The following is a 20,869-nucleotide window of genomic DNA, read 5'->3' as shown; positions in this document are numbered from 1 at the left end:
GCTAAAATTAATATGTGGTCCACATACCAGAGATAGAAGATGTCTGCCCCTATTATGATTCATTAGTGCTATTACACCTAGGCTAGACCTGTAAAACAGATGGCTTTCCTGATTTTGCAGAACCACAAACCCCACCATGCTCTCTGAGCAGATAGAGCCCACCATGCAAGTTGATGCCGTTACGGTCAATAGACTGTCTATAAATCCTATATTAGACTTAGTTAATCCCAGTTATTACTAGATCATAGTGAAGCTAGAACATACATGCCTGTTACATAACAAATCCTATCAGACAAACATTTAACCCACTGTGTGTGACCAGAAACACTAACTGTAAGGCAACTTACAGTAGGCAAATTTAGGAACTGGCTGCAAGGCTAGAGTGTGCTAGACAGTTTTTGTTGTATGTACATCCATTATCATTTTGCAAACCATTACATACACTGGATCAATGCAAGATTATTCTGGCCAGCAACGGTAAGGTAAGAAATAATTGATAGACTGACTGACTGACTTGGATTTCCCTGAACCCTAATTAAGATCAATGGCCAACTTTCTCTGATAATCAACCCTGTGCTAGATAATCATGTACATCACCGACTAATTAATCAGCTAAAACATGAACAGAATCCATCACTATTCACAAATAGAAAATTTTTAAATGCAGTGCAAACACATCCTAACTACTGTATAAGATCTAAAGAAATGTAAAGATTTGAAAGCTATTGCCACTTGAGAAGCTCATCTCCTTTCAGGCAGTTCTCTCCATAGAACCCTATATTCAAGTTTAAAACTACAAAGTACAGAAAGAGAAGAACTATCAATTTGCCACATACTTGTAATGGATAAGAAACCAAAATAAGTCAAACTAAATTATGGGAGTAAATGACCTGCTAGGAAGCATAATACTAAATTCAAAGAACAGTTAAGAGTTTCTTTGATCTTTTTAGCTTCACAGAGTGAAATTTAAAATCTGTATTTAATATTTGATTGCATATGCCAGTTTAATTTCTAACATCACAAATCATTTCAAATTGTAGTATACTGCGAGATGGTATTCCTTTGAAAGGCTTACTTGCTCATTTCGAATGGTGCTAGAAATGTTTAAAATTCTGTATGCTGGCAAATTTAGTAAATTGGAATCAACATTTAAGTAAGGTCGACTAATCTAAATTTACATCTTTTAAAATGTCCATTTGTCTAAACAGGAGTGATCATAGAATTTGTTTATAAACATAAAAGTTTCTTCTTATAAGCTGCACTACCACAAAAAGCAAGATGAAGGGAAGGATAGAATGAATCACAGAAGGACGTTACATTGTTTGGATACTACCGTGTCTAGGAATGTTCTTAATTCCTTTTTTATACCGTACATATGTGTAGAAACATTTTTCACTTTTTTTTTAACTTCGTACAAAAGGATCTGTATTCAACAAAGAGTAAAAATGGAAAGTCTTTCTCAACTATAGAATCCTTTAAAGTTGCTATCCACCTATTGAAGTGCGTTCTCGAGAGATTGGGTGATTTTCAAAGACTGAAAACTGTGTCAGATAGATAATGGCAACAAATGTAATCTGGCCATTTAATCCGTTGCATTTGTCTCACTTACATGGATTACAGTATGCTTTTGTAAACACATCCTGTAGAATAAAAACCTTTGCTAGTCGCATAACTTTCTGACAAGTTCTTTCCTCAGAGGAGGGCCCTTAAATATTTGCTAATTAAGGTGATGAAAGATTTATGTGCAGAGTTATACAATTCAAATGCCTCAATTAAATTAAGGAGAGCTCTCATAGGGGGATATTCAATCAGCAGCGGTAATTTACTCAATTGTCGCCCATGTTGGCTGTTATCAGGGATTTTGTTTCGCCTGCTGAATCCTCAATAACCAGCCCTATCAGCCTAATTTGATTCATGAAAACACATAGTTCTGGAAACTTATTCTGGATCCTATGGGTTTTTGCCCAAGAAAATAAAATGTTTTGGCTTGAAAAGTCATTGAATTAGACGGAAAAAAATTGGCCGAAAATTTAAAAAATGTAAAACCCCCCCGCCCCCATTTCATGTCTGAAAAATGTTCAGGGCCAACTGAAATCCATCATATTCTGTTTAAAATATGATCAAAGGAAAATAGGGAATGAATTCCCAATACTAACTTAATGGGGACGATCAATGTGTGGTTCATACACTGAATGCAACTCTTATCAGTTAAAAAGAAAGAAATGTAATATTTTTGGAACCATTGTAGAGAACTGCAGACAAATAAGATTCCATTCAGTGGTGGAACTTTGTCCCCTGCGCCTAGATGTATGGTCTCCTCCACCCTCTGTTTCTTCTAATTCAGACCAGAGTGGAGTCTGGAGGTTAAATCTCCAGGAGGGTAGGGACACGCAGATACACAATCGGCAGTGCAGTGTGTAAATGCAGTGTGCTGCCTCTCAAACTCAGCGTGTGGCTTAGACTATAAAGCCCTGGTACTTTGCACCTGTTATTTTTCCCTCTCGGAGCCCTTGCCTGACATCCAGAGGTGAATGGTCCTGTTGCCTCAGGGAGTTATACCACTGATCCCAAGGGAATGTTATTGCAAATATAATGAGAAAACCACAGTGGAAATAACACAGCATAGCAATCTGTATGTTTATGCTTTTCATGTGGACATAAATGGTATACGCATGATGGCTACATTATTTTTGTGCTGCTCACTATGTGTGTATCACTGCTGCATGTTAGGCAATAAAGGCATATACTGTAGATAGAAGGCTCTCTAAGGTATTTATCAACTGCTTTATCTTTCATTTACTGTATTTTCATTGGAACACTACAAGAGAAAACTCTTGTGGATTTACCTGAAATGTTAATTAACCAGACAAATATATAAAAACATACAATGTAGACTAGCACCTTTGATCATTTTCCCTGCTGCTGTTGTAATTCTGTGAGGTTTATTTAATACAAAAAATTATACCCACACAGCACTAATTGATCACGCCCAATTAACCCACGCTTGTAAGCAGTAGTCACCCATCTTCAAAAAGTCATTAAGCACAGCAATATGGATTTAAACATTACTTTAAGGTAATCACTTCACGTTCACACTATAAATATTTTACTTTCAAAATATACGTTTCTGTTTTTCTGTTCTGTTTACAACTATAGATATACTAGAGACAAAAATAATGTAAATAAAATGTCTGGGCAATAGAAGAGATATCTACGGTAGCCTGTTTTAATATGACAGTCTTATTTGAGTATACTCTATATCAAAGCTTTTTTGAAAAACATGCAATATCTTTAATATTATTATTTGATTTATCTGTTTTTTGTTGTACAGTCTAAGCTACTTGTGCTCTTTCTTATAATACTGCACTAACAATGTTTTTTTCCCCCTTTTTTATACCGTATAAATGAAATATGCACTCATTGTCCAATGACCATTTAAGAAGAGGTAACTATTGACTTACAGCAGCCTAATTAGGTATATCCTGCATTTAATGCTTTTTAGACATTTTTAATAGTTCTGACTGGTTGACACAGAGTTACCAATTTAAGCCTTATTTGTATTCCGAAGCAGTATACAGTTATTTTATCCTGCGCCGATTAACAACCACTCATGACATTAGCTAGTCATTTGTTCTAGTAGGAAAAAAAATGTGTTATGGGGCTTACGGTATCTTCAATTAGTTGTAAGCAAAAGATTTTATACAGACAGCAAAAGCTAGCAAGAAAAAAAATCTTTTAAATTAATTTGAAGACGCCTAGACTTGGAGAATTGTCGGCTTTAACGGAGCTATGCAAATGAGTCTAATTTAGCATCTTGTATTGAGCTAGAAACCATTGCTAAATGATCAGGATAGCCAGTCACAGATATTAAAATGAATTATATCTAATCTGAATTTTAGTCACGCTACATTAACTAATAGAAAGTTATTAACATTTCAAGAGAAAAAAAGCTTTTGCCTGCAAAATTAACAGTGGCTGGGATGTGACCTGTGAGCCATGCGGTGTGATCACTGTAATGACAGTGTAATGGCATATTTACATTAAAATCTCTGCAGCTAATATGTGATTCAGAATTGGACGTTAAGTCGAGGATTATTTAGTCTGGCCTGTTGGCCTTTCTCTAAGTAGTTTTTTTTTTACTTCAATACAAATCTGAAACTTTTCATTTCATGACTATTTATGTGACTGGTTTCTATGGCTATGTTTCTCCATCTTCATATTGCATCCAACAGATCTATTTTTTTCCCTTCCTTTTAATTTTCATCTTCTTTGTTCAGCACAGTTAGAATTGTTACTGGCATTAGAAGCTGGGTAGCTGACAGCTCTTTAAATACAGGCAAATGAAATAATTGTTATCAGTCTATGCACAAGATTTTTAGCCTTAGGGGTGAATTAACTATAACTTGTAAAAGGAAAGGTGCACGTGTTGCCTGTGGCAGCCAATCAAATCTTAGCTATCATTTATCCAGTACATTCTAGAAAATGACAGCTAGGATCTGATTGGTTGTCATATGTCTTTGACTATTTTTAAAAATGATTACCAAGTGTAACAATGTGCAATCACCACTATTTCATAATCTTGATAAAATGGTTCCTACTTGATTTGATGCGAGAAAAAAAAAGCCTGATACTACATTTCAGTGTACCTAATCATTTTTTTGTTGTTGGAAGTTTCAAGTTCATCTAGGTAAACCGAATCATCAGCCGCAAACAATTATATGTTTTTCAATCAATAGACCTAAAATATTTCCTCTCACCTCTGTTTAGTTTTGCTAAAAAGGGAAATTATTAAAAAATATTAGCATTTGTGAAAACTTGAACCAAGGATATTTAACCAATATCTGAAATCACTTTGAGATAGCACACATCCTTTCCACTTGTTGATCTCCAGCAAGTATCCTCATTTTACCAACTCAACAGCTTGGCACACACTGATAGAAACAATCTTTTGTATCAAAATGGTTAGGAAAAGCACCAGGAAAAGGAAGCCAGTGTGGTTCACAAAAGAAGTATCAACTAGTGTGAAAGCAAAAAAGATGTCTTTTAGGAAATACAAACAGACTCAAAATAATAACGACAAAGAGGTGTATCTGGACAGACGGAAGGATGCTAAGAAAGTGATCAGACGTGCAAAGGCAGAAGCTGAGGAGAAAATGGCCCAGTCAGTAGATAAAGGGGGCAAAACTTTTTTTAAGTATATAAGGAAAGGAGAAAATCAAATGGAGGAATAATAAGACTTTAGACAGAGAGTGAGCATTTAGTGGAGGGAGACAAGGCAATAGCAGATCACCTAAATAATTATTTTTTGCTCAGTATTTACTACAGAAGAAGGGATGGGGCCACAGTTACAGTAAGTTGCAAGGACATTCATAAAAATAAGGTAGATGAAAATACATTTACAGAGGAGAAGGTCCTAACAGAACTTTCAAAACTAAAAGTGGATAAATCAATGGGACCAGATGGGATACACCCAAGGATACTCAAAGAGCTAAAAGATGTGCTGGTTACACCTTTGACAGAATTATTTAACCAGTCACTAAATACAGGTGCTATTCCAGAGGACTGGAAAAGAGCAAATGTAGTTCCACTGCACAAAAGTGGAAGCAAGGAAGAAGCAAGTAACTACAGACCAGTAAGCCTTACATCAGTAGTAGGGAAAGTAATGGAAAAACTATTAAAAGAAAGAGTAGTGGAATATCTTAAATCAAACAACTTACAGGATCCAAAACAGCATGGATTTACTGGTGGGAGATCATTCCAAACAAATCTTATTGACTTTTTTGACTCTGTGACGAAAATAATAGATCAAGGGGGAGCTGTAGATGTAGCATATCTAGACTTTAGTAAGGCATTTGACACTGTCCCATATTGCAGACTGCTAAATAAACTTGAAAGCTTGGGGGTGGATTATAAATCAGTTAAATGGATAAGAACCTGGTTGCAGGATAGGAAACAGACAGTTGTAGTAAATGGAGTGCAATCTATGGAGGGAAATGTTACCAGTGGAGTACCCCAGGGATCTGTACTTGGTCCAGTTCTCTTTAATATCTTTGTTAGTGACATTGCAGATGGTATTGAAGGGAAGATATGCCTTTTTGCAGATGATACAAAGATATGCAACAGGGTAGACACACCGGGAGGGGTAAAACAAATGATTAATGACCTAGGTAAGCTTGAGAAATGGACAAGAACGTGGCAACTACAGTTTAATGCTAAAAAATGCAAAATCATGCATTTGGGTCTCAAAAACCCAAAGGCTAAATATAGTATCAAGGGTACTATAATGGAAACTACTGAGGAGGAAAGAGATTTAGGAGTCACTATTTCAAGTGACTTGAAGGCAGGAAAGCAATGCAACAAAGCAATGAGAAAGGCAAGTCAGATGCTTGGTTGCATAGGGAGAGGAATCAGTAGCAGGAAAAAATAAGTGATAATGCCACTGTATAGGTCATTGGTACGGCCCCATCTGGAATACTGTGTCCAGTTCTGGAGACCCTATCTCCAGAAGGATATAAATACATTAGAGACTGTACAAAGAAGGGCAACTAAAATGGTGCATGGCCTACATCACAAAACTTACCCGGAAAGGCTAAAAGATCTTAACATGTATAGTTTGGAGGAGAGAAGGGAAAGGGGGGACACGATAGAAACTTTCAAATATATCAAGGGTCTTAACAAAGTTCAGGAGGGAAACATTCTTCAAAGGAAAAGAAGTATTAGAACTCGAGGGCATACATTGAGACTGGAGGGGGGGAGGTTCAGGGGAAATTTAAGGAAAAATTACTTCACAGACAGGGTAGTGGATAAGTGGAATAGCCTCCCATCAGAGGTGGTAGAGGCTAAGACTGTAGGGCAATTTAAACATGCTTGGGACAGGCATATGAATTTCCTTACAAAGAATTAAGGTTAAAAAAGGGTTGAGATTGCCTAAAGGATAAAATAAAAAAGGGGCAGACTAGATGGGCCAAGTGGTTCTTATCTGCCGTCAAATTCTATGTTTCTAATCTGACATCCTCTTCTGCCTACAAGGTTTCATGTATAGCCAAAAAAAAATTCTAATACCACTTCCAATGGCTTTTTACTATATAAGGCGCCCATAATTTTATTGCGATTAACATAAACACATCTTTAAGCTACCTTACCACTAAAATAAATGACACACACTAAAATAAAGACACAAAGTTTGTGGCAGAACACCCTACCCATGGGAATAATCCTGCACGCAATGTTGAAGGAGCCAAGCAACGACTGCACCTGCTTAAGCCGCACCCTACGCTTCCCCAAACAGTCGTCAATTAAACCTAAAAGCTTCCGCACTTTATCAGCGGGGAAGCGACAGCAACCCGCCACGGTGTCTATCTCAATCCCCATATAGCTCAGACAACTATTGGGGCCCTCGCACTTGTCCGGCGCAATGGGAACCCCCAACCCCTCAAACAAGGACCTGGCAACCGACAAAATATCGCCACAGACCGAACTGCCTCCCGGACCCATAAAGAGAAAATCATCCCGGTAGTGAGCAACCCCGGGGTGACTGGAGGCGGCCTGGATGCACCAATGCAAAAAAGTGCTAAATCTCTCAAAATAGATGCAGGAAACCGAACAGCCCACGGGGAGACACCTATCCACATAAAAATCGGCACCCAGCTTGAAACCCAGAAACCTCATCGAATCTGGGTGCAGGGGAAGAAGTCGAAAAGCCGACTCCACGTCTAATTTAGCCAACAGGGCACCCGGACCACAGTCCCGAACCAAGCGCAGAGCCTCGTCAAAAGACTGATAATGTACTCTGCACACGGCCTCGGGAATGGAGTCATTAACCGAACCACCATGAGGATGCGACAAGTGCTGTATCAGGCGGAACTTACCCGGGGCCTTCTTGGGCACCACCCCCACAGGGGATATGCACAAGGCGGGAAGAGGGGGAACGGCGTAGGGCCCACACATGCGCCCAAGCCGATCTCCGCGTCCACCTTCCGCCACACCTCATGCGGGAACTCGTGAGCCGATTTCAAATTCTGGCGCACCACCACATGCACCGAAATACGAAATGGGCAGGCGGAAACCGTGACTAAAACCCTCCAAGAGGAACATCGTGGCCAACCTGTTGGGGTACAAAGTAAGCCAGCGTCGCAGTTCAGGAACCCGAATAGGGGAATGAGCCTTACTTACCACCTCCCGCAGCCTCGGCTGGAGCAGAGGGCTTACCGCTCGCGGCCGAGGTGCAGTCCTTGGACAGGTGACCGGCCCCACATACTTTGCACGAGTATCGAAAATGCCAATTAACACCCCTGGTGTACTTACCCTCATTGTAAGCGAAACACCTGCCCTTCCCTAAGGAGCGTGAACCGGAAGTGCCACCCGCAAGAGGCTTCTTACCTGGGACCTCCCCGGGGGACTTAACCTGCTGGGTGACCTCCAACCATACTTCCACATCCGTGAAACCCGAAGGCAAAATGGCATTACCATCCTGATTACGACGGAATTTCTCTTCGTAATCCCGCCAAGCGTAGCGCTTGGATTTCAAGTACATGTCATGCAACAGAAACAGGTACTTAACCATGTTGGGATATTCCGCAGGCCACGATTCGGTGTAACAAGTCATAAAAACTAAGAAACCCTGCAACCACTGATGAAAATTACGGAAAGCATTCTCCCCAATGCGCCCCGTTTTCTTGGCCGCATCAAAAGCCTGCCGCATCTCATCTGTAAGGGTGAAAATGTCTACGTACTTCCCTTTCCTAATTTTCTCCCGCATCCGCTTGCGCACCCCCTGAGTAACGGCCGTATTGGCACAATGAACCATCTCGGTAAAACGAGGCAGATCAGAGGGGACCAAAGCCGCCAGCGCCATCACCTTCCTAGATTCCTTAGCCACTCACTGCGCATCGAGCCTAGCCAGCTTACGCGGGCGGCGAGGAGAACCTGAAGAAACACTACTAGAAGATGTAGAAGTAGAGCTAGAAGAACAGGGAGAAGGATCAGCATGCTCACCAGTGCCCGAAGGACCAGGAACTGCGTCAGTCACTTCACCCGCCACCGGTCGTGGCTGAGCATCTTCTGTCGGCGCCGCCGCGGCTCTCCTCGATCTCCGACCCCTCCGCGATGAAGACACTGATGCCCCCGGACTCGCCAGCACCTGAGAGGAGGAAACAGAAGGGACAACAGGTGCAGGAGAAACCTGCGCATCAACCACAACAGGGGGGACAGGCGGGAGAGGGGGCAAAGCACCATCACTCGATGGAGGGGGGCCAGTGGGTAGCGGCGGGGGGTACACCCCACAGAGGAAGATGATCCATCGGGAGTAAGGGCCGGACCAACCAAAGGCATACCACCAATGGCGTAGGCGGGGGGCCACACGGGCGGGGGAAGACACCCCGCCGACCAGGGAAACCCCGCCGAAACAGGGGGGAACTGGGCGGGAAAGGGGGATGATTGCCAAAACTGGGCATACGGGGTCGTAGCAGCGGGAGAAGACCCAAGATACGAGCCCGCAAAAGTCGGAGGGGGAATGGCAACCCGAGGGCCGACGACTGACCACGTGGTCTGGACCCCCATGGTAGAACTTGCAAAATATGGAGGAAATTGCGGTGCAGAGGAAACCAGGGACCCGGGCAAGATGCCCAGGAGGATGTGGGAAATGCCTGCACTATGGGCCAGGGGTGACCACCTAGGAAAAATTGACCGCCGGCAAACCCAGCGGGAGTCGTAAATGACTGGGGAGGGCCAGGCAGGTGGAACGCTGCAGCGACTGATGACTGCATCGCCACCAACTGCATCACACCAACTGAGCCAGCAGGTGGTGCCTGCAACCCACTAAAAGAGGGTGACGTCGGGCGGAATGTCCCAGTGGGGGAATGGGGGTCATGCAGGATAGACCCCGCCGAGAGCACTCCAGCTGGGGACCCCAGCACCGGGGCCGCCAGCGGGGCCCACGGCCCGGCACCCTGCCACACAAACACCCCCCAACAGCACGGGTATTAGCAGTACTAACCTCACCCCTCCCCGCAGATGACTGTATAAAAAGCCCCCCACATGGGGGAGCATGGGAGCCTCTGCTGGGGTTAATGACACCTGGGGCACAGGCAACGCCTGCTGCCCCAAGGACCTATCCTCCGCCTGCAGCCCCCCTTCCCCTCCCGCTGCCTGACCCAGGACACCAGGCACCAAGTGGGCGCCAGCGCCACTGGCCGGAGCCGCATGCGGGAGGGAGACGGGGACGCACCGGAAGCTGCCGCACATGGGAAGGGAGCCGCCTGCACCACACTGGCCGCCGGGGATGACTCCCGCGGTTGCGGCTCAGCATGGCCAGCACCCGTCACTGCCCGGGCAGCGCGCCGCGACCCGCCAGATGAGGGGAACGAAGCAGGGGATGCCGCGCTGAGCGAACGCGAGTGCTGGGCACCCGCGGCCTCCAAGAGGCTACGGGAGGGGGGGGCGGACCTGCGGGGACGAGGCATAACAGCGGGGGTCAAAACAGGAGTTACAAGAAAAATAATAAAGGAGAATATGCAATTAAAAGGGGGGGGGGTGGCAAAACACAGTAAAAACCAAAGGAAATGACATAAACCAAATGAAATCACTAGAACAGTATATATAACACAGTCAGTGCACTCAACCTTCCAGGGAATTCCAAAATGGCAAGAGGAAGTCTGAGGCACATGACTGTGGATTATATGCTGTCCTAAACCCATGCCCCTAAAAACCTTGACGGACAGCCCAACAACCCTATAGGAAAAATCCAACAGAAAACCATAACTACCTAGCAACTGCTTAGTCATAGACAACGAATCACAAAAAATTGGGCTCTTATATGGCCTCAGGCTTATGCAGCCTTCAGCTAATCTTAAACCAGTTTGAACCGGTTCAATGAGAGATGAAATAACATTACCAATTTTTTGGTGGAAAACTAATTTGCAGTGATTTATTTTCAGTATGGAGATCCCACAGCGATCCAAGAAATGTACGAAGGGGTTTGCAATAAGTTTCCAGATGTGCAGTTCTTAGGTAGAGTAGACACAATCTGACTGGTAGTGAACTAGAATGTCTGACTAAAGTTCATGTGAAATTTCAAGGCACATAACCATATATAAGTAGGAATACACACTGAAGTCAGCATTCACTTCTTTCACAAACTAATTATGGAGCTCAACAGAGGTCACTGTAGAACCACGATCTTCTGTGACTACAAGAGAGGTCCATATCAGCAGGGGAGTGTTGACCAACTGCAAGCTGCTTTTGAAAACAACATCCTGAACCACTGTGTTTAAGTGGTTTGCAGAATTTCAGTGCGGGAGATGGTCCCCGGAAGATGAGGAGTGCTGCAAAACTCTCTCTGCACATGTTGTATCTGCCCCCTCTGCAGTGTACATGGTTTTGCCCTACTGCTAACAAATTTGCTGCTGCGATCAACTCTGAATTAGGCCCATAGTGTAATATATTTATTTAATTATTGTGAGGCTGCAGGTCATATCCCAATATTGTGACAATAAAGGTGGTACGGCAGTGTAATATTGATACACGTATTGTGACACTGTAGGTGGTACCCAATTTCATCCAAGTATTGTGACACTGTAGGTGATACCACAGTGTAATATGCATACATGTATTGTGACACTGTAGGTGGTAGCACAGTGTAGTATTCATGTATTGTGACACTGTAGGTGATACCCTAATTTCATCCAAGTATTGTAACACTGTAGGTGGTATGGCAGTGTAATATTCAAACACATATTGTGACACTGTAGGTGTTACTGCAGTGTAATATTTATACATGTATTGTTACACTGTTGGTGGTACCCCAATTTCATCCAAGTATTGTAACACTGTAGGTGGTACCACAGGGTAATAGTCATACACGTATTGTGACACTGTAGGTGGTACCCCAATTTCATCCAAGTATTGGGACACTGTAGGTGGTATGGCAGTGTAATATTCATACATGTATTGTGACACTGTAGGTGGTACCACAGTGTAATATTCATACACCTATTGTGTCACTATAGGTGGTACTGAAGTGTAATATTCAATATTCATATATGTATTGTGACACTGGAGGTGGTACCGTGGTGTAATATTCATTCACGTATTGTGACAGTGTAGTGTAGTCCTGCAGTGCAATAAGACAGGACAAGTAAAATCAAAGAAGTTGCTGCCACCAGTCATGATGATACAAGTTTGTTAAAGTCATCTACTAAGGCCGATGCCAAAGGGCATAGAGGGCTTAAGTCAGGGTAATGAAACAACAAAGAAGCAATATATTTTTACAGTGGTAAAGAAAAAAAAACATCACAAGGAAAGTTAGCTGCAGATAAACATAAAATTGCCAACTTGCCATACACCACATGCAGTGGCAAGGAAAGGCTCAGACCTTGGCCTTTATTGATAAATGGTAGTTCTGCAACTGTCAGTGAAGCATCTTCTTCTGGCTCTCATAATGATGCAAGAATTTTGCACTCAGAATCTAGAAGAGGTAAAAAATGAAAACCGCTAAGGCAGTAGAACAAACTGTGCATTCAGAGCTGTCACACATTCCTAAGGAATGTTTAGGGGTGTCCACATTTGCTATGTGTGAGTCTGATATTTCTCACACTGTCCTCATAGAGAAGCCTCTTTCACCTCCTCCCACCATTTCTGCACCATCTACATATGTGGGGAGCAGAAGTAAAGATGGTGAAGAGGGAATAATAGAAATTGAGGATTTATGTGTGGAAGTGGAACAGGATGAAGGGAGATATGTGTGTACTACTACTATCTGACACTTAGGATGTTGATGATGTTGTTTGTGTAAGTCAGCCACCAGCGGCTGCAGTTCTTGCCCATGATAAAAGAAAACTATTGGGATGCCTGGGCATAAGACCAAAAAAGCCACCTCTTGGGTGTGTGATGATTTTTACTCAAATCCTGACAATGTTTGTAAAGGCATCTGCTCTATTTGTGAAACCAAGGTTAGTAGAGGTAGGGATGCTAGCGATCTAGCACCTCTTCAATATTACATCATTTGAGCAAGTTCATGAAAGTTATTTTACAAGTTTATAATATAATTAACATACTATTCAGCAACCAGCCAGCTCGCTTCAGCCTTTGGCCTAAAACAGTTGACAACAATATTGTGAGCTGTGAGGTGGTCAACATTGACTGGAAATTAATATTATTGGGGTTAATAATACTAAAGGAACAAAAGCAGGCCCAAATTATGTGATTTTAGCTGCTTTTTTTGGAGAAAAAAAAGTGCAGATGCAAAACAAAAACACACAAAGGCAGTTTTGGCAAAACCAAATACAGATCCAAAACACAAAGGAGATCCAGATCCAGAACCAAAACCCATGATGGGGGCAGGCACACATCCCTACTTTTTAGCTCTTCTTTTAATTTATTTGGCACAGACAACTACTGTAACCTCTTGTTGACCTTTTAGCTTTTGATGATTACATCAATAAGTCGTAATCGCTGGTTATCTTAAGGACTATTCTACTAGCTGAGTTTCAACACCTCATTTCCAAAGCCATTCTTGAATTTATATGTTGTAAGACAATTAACATACTGTATAGTACTGTATCCAAAACTGTTATCATGTATTCTCCTGCGATTGAAATTCTTTAGTTAAATTTGTCAAACAATTGCAAAATATTAAAGATTTTAGAATAACAATAGCATCTAAATTGTATTATATAAATGTATGTTTAGTACTAACTAGAGATGAGCGGGTTCGGTTCCTCGGAATCCGAACCCCCCTGAACTTCACCCATTTTACACGGGTCCGAGGCAGACTCAAATCTTCCCGCCTTGCTCGGTTAACCCGAGCGCGCCCGAACGTCATCATCCCGCTGTCGTATTCTCGCGAGATTCGTATTCTATATAAGGAGCCGCGCGTCACCGCCATTTTCACTAGTGCATTGGAGATGATAGGGAGAGGACGTGTGCAGCGTTCTCTCAGTTGTGTTCAGTGTGCTGCAAATATCTATGCTCAGTGTGCTGCAAATATCTGTGCTCAGTGTGCTTGCAAATATCTGTGCTCAGTGTGCTGCAAATATCTATGTTGTCTGCCTGAAAAACGCTCCATATCTGTGCTCAGTGTGCTGCAAATATCTGTGCTCAGTGTGCTTTATTGTGGGGACTGGGGACCACCAGTATTATATAGTAGGAGGACAGTGCAGAGTTTTGCTGACCAGTGACCACCAGTATTATACGTACTCTGCCTGAAAAACGCTCCATATCTGTGCTGCATTGTAGTATATAGTAGGAGGACAGTGCAGAATTTTGCTGACCAGTGACCACCAGTATTATATCAGTACGGTACAGTAGTCCACTGCTCTACCTACCTCTGTGTCGTCAAGTATACTATCCATCCATACCTGTGGTGCATTTTAGTGGTTGTGCGCAGTAGTAGGAGGACAGTGCATAATTTTGCTGACCACCAGTATATAATATATAGCAGTACGGTACAGTAGGCCACTGCTCTACCTACCTCTGTGTTGTCAAGTATACTCTCAATCCATACCTGTGGTGCATTTTAGTTGTTGTGCGCAGTAGTAGGAGGACAGTGCAGAATTTTGCTGACCACCAGTATATAATATATAGCAGTACGGTACAGTAGGCCATTGCTATTGATATATTACTGGCATATAATTCCACACATTAAAAAATGGAGAACAAAAATGTGGAGGGTAAAATAGGGAAAGATCAAGATCCACTTCCACCTCGTGCTGAAGCTGCTGCCACTAGTCATGGCCGAGACGTTGAAATGCCATCAATGTCGTCTGCCAAGGCTGATGCCCAATGTCATAGTAGAGAGCATGTAAAATCCAAAAAACAAAAGTTCAGTAAAATTACCCAAAAATCAAAATTAAAAGCTTCTGATGAGAAGCGTAAACTTGCCAATATGCCATTTACGACACGGAGTGGCAAGGAACGGCTGAGGCCCTGGCCTATGTTCATGGCTAGTGGTTCAGATTCACATGAGGATGGAAGCACTCATCCTCTCGTTAGAAAACTGCAGTGCCACTCCTAGATGGGCCAGGTGTTTGTGTCGGCCACTTGGGTCTCTTAGCTTAGTCACACAGCGACCTTGGTGCACCTCTTTTTTTTCTTTGCATCATGTGCTGTTTGGGGACTATTTTTTGAAGTGCCATCCTGTCTGACACTGCAGTGCCACTCCTAGATGGGCCAGGTGTTTGTGTCGGCCACTTGGGTCGCTTAGCTTAGTCACACAGCTACCTCATTGCACCTCTTTTTTTCTTTGCATCATGTGCTGTTTGGGGACTATTTTTTAAATCTGCCATCCTGTCTGACACTGCAGTGCCACTCCTAGATGGGCCAGGTGTTTGTGTCGGCCACTTGGGTCGCTTAGCTTAGCCACACAGCTACCTCATTGCACCTCTTTTTTTCTTTGCATCATGTGCTGTTTGGGGACTATTTTATAAATCTGCCATCCTGTCTGACACTGCAGTGCCACTCCTAGATGGGCCAGGTGTTTGTGTCGGCCACTTGGGTCACTTAGCTTAGCCACACAGCTACCTCATTGCACCTCTTTTTTTCTTTGCATCATGTGCTGTTTGGGGACTATTTTTTAAATCTGCCATCCTGTCTGACACTGCAGTGCCACTCCTAGATGGGCCAGGTGTTTGTGTCGGCCACTTGGGTCACTTAGCTTAGTCACACAGCGACCTTGGTGCACCTTTTTTTTTCTTCGCATCATGTGCTGTTTGGGGACTATTTTTTGAAGTGCCATCCTGTCTGACACTGCAGTGCCACTCCTAGATGGGCCAGGTGTTTGTGTCGGCCACTTGGGTCGCTTAGCTTAGTCACACAGCTACCTCATTGCACCTCTTTTTTTCTTTGCATCATGTGCTGTTTGGGGACTATTTTTTGAAGTGCCATTCTGTCTGACACTGCAGTGCCACTCCTAGATGGGCCAGGTGTTTGTGTCGGCCACTTGGGTCGCTTAGCTTAGCCACACAGCTACCTCATTGCACCTCTTTTTTTCTTTGCATCATGTGCTGTTTGGGGACTATTTTTTAAATCTGCCATCCTGTCTGACACTGCAGTGCCACTCCTAGATGGGCCAGGTGTTTGTGTCGGCCACTTAGGTCGCTTAGCTTAGTCACACAGCGACCTTGGTGCACCTCTTTTTTTCTTTGCATCATGTGCTGTTTGGGGACTATTTTTTGAAGTGCCATCCTGTCTGACACTGCAGTGCCACTCCTAGATGTGCCAGGTGTTTGTGTCGGCCACTTGGGTCGCTTAGCTTAGTCATTCAGCGACCTCGGTGCAAATTTTAGGACTAAAAATAATATTGTGAGGTGTGAGGTGTTCAGAATAGACTGGAAATCAGTGGAAATTATGGTTATTGAGGTTAATAATACTATGGGATCAAAATTACTCCCCAAATTCTATGATTTAAGCTGTTTTTGAGGTTTTTTTGTAAAAAAAACACCCGAATCCAAAACACACCCAAATCCGACAAAAAAATTTCAGGGAGGTTTTGCCAAAATGCTTCCGAATCCAAAACACGGCTGCGGAACCAAATCCAAAACCAAAACACAAAACCCGAAAAATGTCCGGTGCACATCACTAGTACTACTAACCTTTAGTACATTATCGGTTCCTATTTTGTGTTGCTGAGATTTGGAGATAATATTTTAAATTCTTACTGTTTTATTGCTGGAACTTCAACTGAACATTGTTGTTTCTCTGATCAGTAGTGATTGTGGATGCTCAGAGGATTGTATAGTGAGTAGCAAGTAGTTAGCATTTGGGGGCGGTATCAGGGGATGGCTAGTAAAATGCAGGTATGTCAAAATCATATTATGGGTATTACCTAGTCATCCACTGTAAATTAATTTGCAGTTGAAGAGGCCCTGGCATCTTAGGAGAACCACTCTATAGGCATAGGGTTGGTCAATACCATCAGTGTCTCTGTGCACAAGATGCTGGAAGACTCATTAGCATAGTTTTGCAAGTCCATTTCAAACTAAATTGCAGCTGTACATCCAACTGCCCATCCAACTGTGTGCACCTCTAATTTAGGCCTGCCATCACTAATTTAGTGATGGTGTTGACTATAGTCCAAGTATTTTGAGCAATGGTTTCATAAAGTCTGAGCTTTTCTTGTAGAAACACAACTGACCAAATTCAAAACAAATGAAATACAGAGAGCCTGTTACCTTGATTTTCTATTGCTGTAACACAAAAGCAAAAAGTCCCTGGACTCTAAATAGAGATTAGTAAAGCCCCGTATTTTGGCTTTGCCAAAACCACCATCTGTGATTTGGTTTTGTTTTCTAATTTTGGCAAAAAACACCATCACATTTTTGGTTTTGAATGGGGTCTAAAACAAAATTGTTAAAAACAGCTAAAATCATGTAATTTGGGCTTGTGTTAGTTCCTACAGTATTATAAACCTAAATATCATTAATTTCCAGTCATTTCCAGTCAATTGTTCACCAATATTGGCCAAAGACTGGCTGGCTAAACTAAGCAACAGAGCAGCGGCACAAACACATGACAGCTTTTTCTATTTAACAATGTGTTACAAATTAGTAATGTATTAAAGCAATAACTAATAAAAATGTCTATGCAAAAACACCATCACCAATGCTATCTAAAAATTCAGCCCATAATGAAAAGAAAAGTGGGGCAAAATGGAATTGTTCTGGGGGCCTCCCAACCACTTTTATGTTGTATATTAGAATGTACATGCACAGTTTAACAAACCATTCACTTAAGCAACAGGGACTGCCACTTTGGTGGCTGAAGTGCTTGGTTTGTTTGGGCCCTCACAAACCAATTTTTAGGATCATTAATTAGGATGTTGATGATAAGGGTGTTGACAGTGGATATTGCATGTGCTAGTCTAAACTGCTGGTAGCTGATTCTGGACTGCTTGTTATTGTTTTACAGGATTTTTTCAGATTTTCATAAATAACATGCATGAACAGGCTGCAAATGACGTAACAGGGAGGAGGTTCCTTGATGGTTAATATCCCAACCTCTACTTACTTTAGCTTCTCAAATGGTACAGATATCTTGAAAAATGCTGTCAGGATTTGGGTAAAAGTAATTCCACACAAAAAAGGTGGCTATTTTGTTCTTATGCCCTTTCATAACAATGTGGCAGTATTGATGCCACTGGTGGCTGACTTACTTTGATACATACAACAGCCTCATACTCAACATCTTCATAAGTGTCAGATATACTGTACAAATATCCCCCTCATCCTCTCATCCTGTTGCATTTCCACACTAGAATACTCAATTTCTATGATGCAATATTTACTTGTTCTGCTCATCCTCACATTTGCTGAGGGTGCAGAAATGGTGGAACGAGGCTTCTCTATGACTATACTATCAGAAATGTCATACTCACACGTAGCCAACGTGGACACCCCTACACTCTCCTCAGGGATTTGTGAACACACAGTTCGTTCTTCAAACTTAGTATTCTTTTTTTGGGCACTGACTGTTTTAAAGGTGACATCTCTAATAGATTCAGAGGGAGAAGGTGTTGTATCATCATATGAGATTACAGAAAAAGATGCCTGAGTGTGCTTGGCCATGGCTTCTACAATAGTTTGAAACAGCAGTAGCACTATCAGGACCACCACTCACAAACTAAGGCCATGGTCTGAGTCTTTTCTTGCCATTGCATGTGGTGTATGGCATGTTGCCAATTTTTACATTTTTAAGCTTTACACTTTCTATTTATTGTTAGATTTCAGGTGCCCTTTATTACACTTTGTGTACCCTGCACCACCTTTAGTAGATTTTGAAGTTGCTATAATGACTAGCACTAGTACTATTTTGAAGCTCCTGATCTTCTATCGGCTGATCATATCGACTCACAATGTTTAGTAATAGTGACACCTAATGAATGTGATTTTGCAACACAGTGCCTTAACCTTAACACACAAGCTTTATTTTGTACACACTGTAACTCACATGACATCTAGCAATGGTGCCACCTAATGAATGTTATTTTACAAAACAATGCCTCAACCTGAACAACACACACAAGTTTTTTGTTGTTTTTTTAAACACTGTGGGGTATATTTACTAAGCTCCCGATTTTGACCGAGATGCCGTTTTTTCATCAAAGTGTCATCTCGGTAAATCTCGGTCATTTACTAAACACTAATCACGGCAGTGATGAGGGCATTCGTAATTTTTTGCTAGTTCAGGTAAAAAATTACGAATGAATACACCATCGGTCAAAACGCGGCTGTTTAAGTATGAATCTCGGTCATTTACTAAGAAGTGCAAAGCAAAAAAACACAAAACACTGCCGTGAAAAATTACAACTCGTAAAAAAGTCCTAAAAAAAAAACAGACCTGCTTTTTTTATCCGTGATTTGAGATGCATGCAGGGATCCATGAGATCCGTGCATGTATATCAGTGGGAAGGGGTGTGAAAGTGCTTATTTTTGCTAAAAAAATTGCGTGGGGTCCCCCCTCCTAAGCATAACCAGCCTCGGGCTCTTTGAGCCGATCCTGGTTGCAGAAATATGGGAAAAAAAATGACAGGGGTTCCCCCATATTTAAGCAACCAGCATCGGGCTCTGCGCCTGGTCCTGGTCCCAAAAATACGGGGGACAAAAAGAGTAGGGGTCCCCCGTATTTTTAAAACCAGCACCGGGCTCCACTAGCTGGACTGATAATGCCACAGCCGGGGGTCACTTTTATACAGCGCCCTGCGGCCGTGGCATCAAAAATCCAACTAGTCACCCCTGGCCGGGGTACCCTGGGGGAGTGGGGACCCCTTCAATCAAGGGGTCCCCCCCCCAGCCACCCAAGGGCCAGGGGTGAAGCCCGAGGCTGTCCCCCCCCATCCAATGGGCTGCGGATGGGAGGGCTGATAGCCTTTGTTGTAAAATAAAAGATATTGTTTTTAGTAGCAGTACTACAAGTCCCAGCAAGCCTCCCCCGCATGCTGGTACTTGGAGAACCACAAGTACCAGCATGCGGCGGAAAAACGGGCCCGCTGGTACCTGTAGTACTACCACTAAAAAAATACCCAAAAAAAGACAAGACACACACACCGTGAAAGTATAATTTTATTACTTACATACACACATACATACATACTTACCTATGGCCCCACGCAGGTCGGTCCTCTTGTCCAGTAGAATCCAAGGGTACCTGTTGAATAAATTATACTCACGAGATCCAGGGGTCCAGGCTCCTCGGCAAATCCAGGGTTAATCCACGTACTTGCCAAAAATAAAAAAACGGTGTCCCGACCACGAACTGAAAGGGGACCCATGTTTGCACATGGGTCACCTTTCCCCGAATGCAAGAAACCCACTTTGCCTTCTGGCTAAGTGGGTTTCTTCAGCCAATCAGGGAGCGCCACGTTGTAGCACTCTCCTGATCAGCTGTGTGCTCTTGTCCTCACTGACAGGCAGCACACGGCAGTGTTACAATGTAGCGCCTATGCGCTACATTGTAACCAATGATGGGAACTTTCTGCTCAGCGGTGACGTCACTTTAGGTCAACCGCAGGGCAGAAAGTTCCCATCATTGGTTACAATGGAGCGCATAGGCGCTACATTGTAACACTGCCGTGTGCCGCCTGTCAGTGATGACAAGAGCACACAGCCGATCAGGAGAGTGCTACAACGTGGCACTCCCTGATTGGCTGAAGAAACCCACTTAGACATCAGTCAGAGTGGGTTTCTGGCATTCGTGGAAAGGAGTCCCATGTGAACACATGGGGCCCCTTTCAGTTCGTGGCTCGGCTTTCCGTTTTCTTATTTTATGCAAGTACGTGGATTACCCCTGGATTTCCCGAGGAGCCTGGACCCCTGGATCTCGTGAGTATAATTTCTTCAACAGGTACCCCTTGGATTCTACTAGAGAAGAGGACCGACCT

The sequence above is a fragment of the Pseudophryne corroboree genome, chromosome 7 (assembly GCF_028390025.1).
Source record: "Pseudophryne corroboree isolate aPseCor3 chromosome 7, aPseCor3.hap2, whole genome shotgun sequence".
Lineage (NCBI taxonomy): Eukaryota > Metazoa > Chordata > Amphibia > Anura > Myobatrachidae > Pseudophryne > Pseudophryne corroboree.
This window is presented reverse-complemented; position numbering follows the sequence as displayed.